The sequence below is a fragment of the Molothrus ater genome, chromosome 1 (genome assembly GCF_012460135.2).
Source record: "Molothrus ater isolate BHLD 08-10-18 breed brown headed cowbird chromosome 1, BPBGC_Mater_1.1, whole genome shotgun sequence".
In the NCBI taxonomy this organism is placed as follows: Eukaryota; Metazoa; Chordata; class Aves; order Passeriformes; family Icteridae; genus Molothrus; species Molothrus ater.
Window position 1 is genome coordinate 73,089,961 of NC_050478.2, and position 7,453 is coordinate 73,097,413.

The window sequence follows — 7,453 nt, forward strand, 5'->3', positions numbered from 1 at the left end:
ATCACATGTTGTACCTTTTCAGGTTATATTCTGCTTCAGTAGGAGTTAAAATTCCCCTTGCACTTTGTCAACTCAAGCTGTGATTCTGTACCTGGAAGAAAGAATCAGCCAGCAAAGAGGGGAATATCAGCTCAAGTTACACAATCACATTCTTTTTCTCGATAGGTCAAAATGAAACAAAATGTTCTATTCGACTCAAAGTGTTTTTCTTGTATTTTTTTTTTCACCATGATAAGAAATAAGGCTTCTTGACATTTTGGACTGAGTTAAACTTAAATCTTATTCACCAATCTCTAAAGCAAAATTTCCCCCATCATCTTGGGCCTTGGTTTTTATTTTTTCTGCATCTTAATGTCAAGTGGCTAAAGGGCAGAAGATATCTCCCAGCTGTTTTGTCCTTGCCAAAGGCCACAGGGGCCTAGATTAAATACTTACTTAAAAAAACCCCAAAAACCCAAGTTTTCATTTGTGTTGAGACTTCATTTAAACCTATTTTCTAATAAGCAGTCTACTGCTCTCCTTAGAATCCTGGTTTCCTATTTAGAATAGAAGTTGGTAGCTACAGGATGAGGGCTGCAGAAAAAAAACAAGCTTCTGAAATGTTATGACAGATACAAATTATTGTTTCTTTTCATTCCTTTCTTTGCCAAATAAAACAAAAATACCCCACACCCTTCTGGAGATGTATAATGATAAAGGCAGGAACTTCTGCAGCTGTCTCACTCGATATCTTCAACCAAATTCAATAAAAAATGAGTTATGTGAACTCATATCTCTGCCTTACCCATTGAGATGCCAAAGTCTGGATGAGTGAGTGTATGAATTGAGAGCCCAAGTTTTAGGGATAAAAACAGCTTTTTCTGAGAGCTAAGTTTGCAGATAGATATCTAGGCAGAACACGAACAAGCACATTAATGAAATAAAATCAAGCTTGACTAGAAGAAGCAAGTTTCTGTCTCGGGAAAGGCTTCGTTTTTAGTGCAGTTGGCAGTTCCTTTGAAATAATGGGGCTATACTGACTGGCACTAATAAGCATGGCCAGAGGAATTTCAGATCGAAAAATAAATGAAGCAGAGCAAAGTAGGACAAAGGTGTTGCCAAGTGCCCTCCTTTCAAACACACAAGGATGTGTCAGTGTAAGAATAATGTGTTGAGATCTGCTCAACAATACCAGGAACACCAACTGCAGGTTTGATCAGAGATGGAGAAATTTGCCTTACTGAGATATTTGTGTCTTTATAAAATAATGGCTGACGCAGGTGACTAGCATTAGCTAAAGGTTTCTCAGGCTCTCTTGATTTTTATGAGCTCCTAAATGTGTTACAAACCTCTTCATAATGGAGGATGTAACAGTGAATGGCTCACATATGAATTTGTTATGTTGTCAAATGCTGCTTTTCAAAGACAGCCTGCTTGTTACTATAGTGGAAGATATACAAAAGATTGTGGGGTTGGTTTTGTTTTGGGTTAAGGTTTTTTCCCTTGTGTGTGGAATTTTTCTGCCTATATCCATTGCTTAACATAGATTGTATATTTACATTGTAAACAAGAAATCTAAAGAGAGTGCTCAGAAGATAGATACAAATCAGTTGGGATTTACCTGAGAATATTGGGAAAATTCACAGTTTCCAAAGTTTCTGAACATCTATCTGTGCCTGTTTGCTTGCAGGAGTCCACTACACCGGATGCATACAATGCTGACCAGGTTTGGACTGTACAGCAAATTTCAATGTACTATCAGCTGGCACTTTATTTGTGGCTACACCCTTTACTTCCAAATGCACAGCACTTCAGCTTCAGGGTAAGAAAAATCATCTTCCTTAATTTCCTGCTGGTAAAAGTTCATACATTCCAGATAATGAAATAACTTCCCTGTAGACCTGGCTCTTTCTTGGTTGTTTTCTGCAGCTAAGGGAAGCACTGCAAGGCCTTACCAATCCTTTCTGTGCTTGATCTGGAAATTCTCTCTCACAGAGAGGCAATAACTGGGTTTTTCTTGTTAGGTCAAATGAAATCAGCTGCCAGAAGAAGGCAGAATGAAGGACCCTGTGGACAGCAGTCTCTCTGAGACAGCTCTTTCTCCCTAGTATCCTTTCAAATTTCTTTTGTTAGTTTGTAATGGTAAAAAAAACCAAAACCCACAGCTGTCAACATCAGGACATAATCAAGACTGTCCATTTCACACTGAACACCGGGGCAGCAAGTTCTAAAAGGCTTATCCCAGAGACACAGGATTTGTACAGCACAGCAGAAGGCATGAGGATTGTTCATGTATGCTGTTGTGTGGGCCTCTATTCCTATATTCTCTATACCATGTGCATGATGGTCTTACAGTCAGGATCACTGGAAAGCTTTAACTATGCTGGATTGACACCAAAGAAAATTTAATAGCTTGGAAATTCTTAGTGTGTTGTTTGTGATTGTACATTTTTGCTCACACATAGGCCTTGTAGAGCTAGTACCTCTTATACTCACCTTGCAAAGTGTAAAGATTTCTATCAGGAACATATTCAGCCTCCAGCAAAGCAGGATGTCTTGTTGTAATCGAGCCTCTACTGAACAATACTTAATTTATAAGAATGTGGAACTCATTATAGCTAAACTCTTATATATTACTGTCTTTTTTGTTTGTTTTCCTTTTCAGAGGAGTGAAATATTGAACACAGAGAAAAAGTGCAGATCTGGAACAGCATTTTATTTCTGTAAAATTACTATTAATCTGAAATGATTTTCCATTTATTGTAATTTGTTCAGTGATCAGAGGAAGAATGAATTAATTTTTCATTGCATTTGTTTTCCTGGTAAATCTGGTAATTACTATTATTAGGATTATGGACTGAGTAATTTTTCCTTGTAATAGAAGCTTTCATGGGTCCAATTGGTTGTGTATTAACAAAACAAAGAAGCAGTAGAAGTGTTTTTTTCTGAGCTCAGATAAGAGTATAGCCAGATTTAAGGGCTTTTCTTTTTCTTGAAGGCTGTTGTGACATAAAATTTGGTCAGTGTTCTCTTCAGTAGGATAGCAATAAGAACTTACGTTTTCTTTCCTGTAAGAGAGAAAAGTTTTGAGACTTAGCATTGCCTTCCTTGTGTGTTTTGTGTGTATCTGTTGAAGAGCTAAAATTGTGACTCTCCATCCTGGCTTCTGCACAATGTAATACCTTGGCCTTTCCTTAATTTATCTAGAAGATATGTAAACATGACATTGGGGTTCACTTTCCTTCATAAAAATTACAAGCAGTAATTTCATCTGCATTTTGAATACCTCTCTTCTTTTTCAGGATGACTTACTAAAACTTGAGAATTTCAGTCTGCACATCTTCCAATTCCATGTGAAAGAATAATGCCTCAGTTTTCTTACTTCTTTGTAATGTAGTGGAGTTTGTCTTTCATCAATTTCTTTACTTTGAAAACTTTTACAAAGCAAGACTTTCTACACTAATAGGTCCTGCTGGATAATTTGAATTTTTGAATTTATCATAGCTCCTATGCTGTATCAGCAAAACACAAATGCGGTTTCAAAATCAGACCAGGTATAGCAATGGTGAAACAGTACTGCAAACAAATGTCTCATACCCTATCCAATGAATATTTCAGTCTTCAATATTACCTATTGGTTTTATATAGTTAAATAAAAACCAAAAAATCATCCTAATATTCCAAGGGTAAGTAGCCATAAAAAATACTAAAGAATTGCTAGAATTGAATGCTGTGTGTAGAACCTACCTGCAAGAAAGCTTTACTTTATGGAGTCATTTAGACATTGACAGCCTAAGATTTAGGATAAGCCATTCTTGAGTTTTGTAATATTTTCAAAATAATAAAGTTACCTTCATATGTTTCTCGAGTTTCACAAAAGTCAGTTAGTCTTGTTTTCTTGCTTCTGGATATCCAAGTTAAAAATGAATATGTATGGACTAAAAACAAGCATTTTTGTTTTTTATTTACAATGTACAGGGATTTTCTGACACTTAAGAGATTAAAATGATTTGTAGGTCTCTACATATAAAGTTCACTGTGTACCTGAGATTTTCTATACAAATTTTATTTGTACTGTAATGTAATTACAAGTAGAAAAAGGTAGAATTATTTATATTAATAGTAGAACAGCAGCATTCATTTCTTTCTTAGATTGTGTTGATGTCTCAGAGATTTTAAAAGATACAGTATATATATATATGCTCTACAAATTTATTTATGCACTTCTCAACATATTTTATTTTTGTGGACATTTTAGGGTAAGGATAAATTCACTTAATAACTCTGTGTGCCTTCATTTTAAAAATATTGACTATTTGTCTCCTGAATAATTGCTGTATTGGTGATTACTTACAAAAAAAAAAAACATTTACAGCTCTGCACAGTGAATAGATTGGTAGTAAAAAATTATGTGCTAAATAATTTATTATTTCAATCTCCCAATCTAGGAGAAATGATCTTGCTTTAAAAACAAACCAGAAATACACATAGCAGAGCACTATAAAATCAGTTTGTTTTTTTTTTTTTTCTAGAATAAGTCTTTATAAATATAGCTACAGTGACATGCTTACAGCTCAGTAAGTTGATCATTCAGGACACTTACTCTATCACAAGTGACAATAAAAGATAGTTAGCTTCACACAATCAACCATGTGCATTGAACCAATACTTACAATGTGATAAACAGAAATATTGTTCATGTAAGTTGAAGATATTATAAATCCTTTTGTATTTGTACGAAATCTTTTCTATAGAAACTTGCCTAATAACTCTAATAAGATGTTTGCCATCTATGAGATGTCTTTGCATAAGCTAAACCTTAAAAAAGACCCTTATTGAAGTGCTACAACTACAGATACCAATGGATTTTCTCTGTCTTCTGGGTTTTATGATTCAAAATCCATATCTCAGGTGGGGTCCTGAGTGGGTTTGAAGGCAAAGTTTTAAAGGGAGGGAGTGTGAATGGGAAAATTAGGAAATTTCTTGGCATTAAATGCCTTGACTTCCCTTGGCAGTCAGGGAAAAAAGTAAGCAAGTGGAATGTTCTGAACAGATTGAGAGCATTTTGAGAACTGAACCAAGTTGCAAAAAATTGTACATGTATCTAGAGAAAACACTTTGGGATATTTTTCATAGATATACTGTTTGGTATAATAATTACATCCATATATTACTATTCATTATCATATTATAGCCAGCAGAAAAGGAATGATAGCACAACCATTGTTGCTGAACATGCTGGATAACTGCTTTTGAAATTGCTTCATAGGACCTGTTGATGTCTTCTGCTTGCCTTTCATTCATCATTGTGTAGCCTTTACCAACCTAGATAAGACAGGGCATGTTCTCATCAAATTATATGAAGTTATGCTTACAGTAACAAGAGCAAACTGCAGTGTAAGTCTCTGGAACAATCTTGCTCAGTGTAATACTGTGCCTGGAGCCAATTTTATCAACATTTAGTTGAATAGAGCAGACAAAGGTTCACAAAGCAGGAAGCCCTAGTGAGGCAGAGCCCAGTTCCATCTCTTCCTATCCTGTTTTCAATAGTGGTCATTAGAAGGTTCATATATATATTTCATTTAAATAATGTTTCAAATTCTAGTGAGGTCTCAGATGCTTTTAGATGTTTCACCTCTGTAGTCAAGAGTCCAATGTGATTTTTATTTCTGTTAGTTTTTCTACTCCAGTTTTGAACCATACTGTCAGCTTCTAATACATGATCTGGGACTGAGTTCCACATCCTAAATATATATTGACTTCCCCTTGTTTTGGACTGTGTGCCTGTTGTGTGTGCTGACTTCTAATACCTCTGTTTGGAAACACAGTGAACATTCCATTCATATTCAACCTCTCTATTTATAATTTGGTATTCCTACACAGTTTCTTGCTCAGTCCTGTATCTTGCAGGTTCAAGAAGCCTCATGTATTCAGTTTTTCTTTGTATGAGCTGTTAATAGCTTTTCTCACCATTGCTGACCATTTGTCCCCTGAGAGGACTAACAACACACATAATTTTCAAGATTTGACGTATGATGGATCTGCACAGTGGTAAAATGATATTTTCTCTCTATTTTCCTTTTTTTTTTCTGAATAGCTTGTAACATTACACATTTTTGCCTGTATTGAACTTAGGTTTTCTTGGCATTTGACTGTAGAGCTCCAAGAACATTCTTTTGCTTGTTGTTCCAGAAATTCTGAGCACATCATTGCATATATCAGACTGAGACTGGGTTTTGATTTTTTTTTCTCTCCAGTGTGTTACACTGTATCAATAGTGAATTTTGACCTCCTATTTTTGTCCATAAAGTACCATGAATGACATTATTGCAATTCTTTGCAATCAGCATTTGACTGCTCTATTGTGATTAGTTTTATACGCTAACAGCCTTTGCTACTTCCCTGATTGTTCCATATCAGTTAGGAACTTAAGATTGAGCACATCTCATGTGATTCCACCAATGTCTTTCCTGTGTCATGAAAAATTATATTTTCTTCTGTGACTTTTACCTTTCAACTAGTTTAATCCATATGAAATCTTGTTATTTCTTGGCCATTTTGCTTCTTCAAGAATTATTGATGATAAATCATGTTGAAGACTACTTGGAAGTCCATGTAGACTGTAGCAAGTGCCTTTCCCTTATTCATGCACTAGCTTTTTCAAGGAACTCCATCACATCTTTGATGTCTTTGATGTGTCTTACAAAAAATATGTTGACTGATTCTCAGTGTACAGTATCCATACACTGAATTCTGTTTCTTATAATAGTTTCAAACAATTTTCCTGGCAAAGGCATCAGAGATAATGGTCAGTAGTTTCACAGGACTCCGGGAAAAAAAAGCTTAACAGATGTCATCCTCCAGCCTGATGGTGCTTGAAAGGAATTAAGGGAAAGGTTTTGCACCAAAGCAGTAGCTCATTGTTTCAAACTCAGATTTTTCTAGAAGTGTCAGATGAATATGCAATAGGCATTTATTAGTCCCTACTCTTCTTCTATCAACTTTGTGTTTCTTTCTTCTTTCTTTTATTCCTTCTTTTTTTACTCCTTGTGATATTGTGCATCTGCCTATGTTACAAGCTCTCCAAATAAAAAAGCTCCTACTGTGTTTCTAATATGTTACATTGAAAAAAAGGAAAAAATAAACAGTTGAAAATAGATGAATCCAAGCAAAAATAACTAAAATCAAAATCATAATAAACAAAACAAGTGTGAAAATGGAAATCAACAGGCTACGGTATATGTCCCAGATATAGACTTAACTAATAAAGAAAAATATGCTCTAGCAATTTGGATGCTGGTTTCAATAATTTGAAACTGCTACCAGTAAAAAAGCTTCTTAAAAAACAATGGTAAATAAGCTTTCAAAGCCCAGCTGTCATATCCATCTCCCTTGGGGGGATCAAATGAGGAACCAAACCTTCTGTATACCATTCCAGGAAGAATCATTAGATAACTCACAAGAAAGGGTCTGG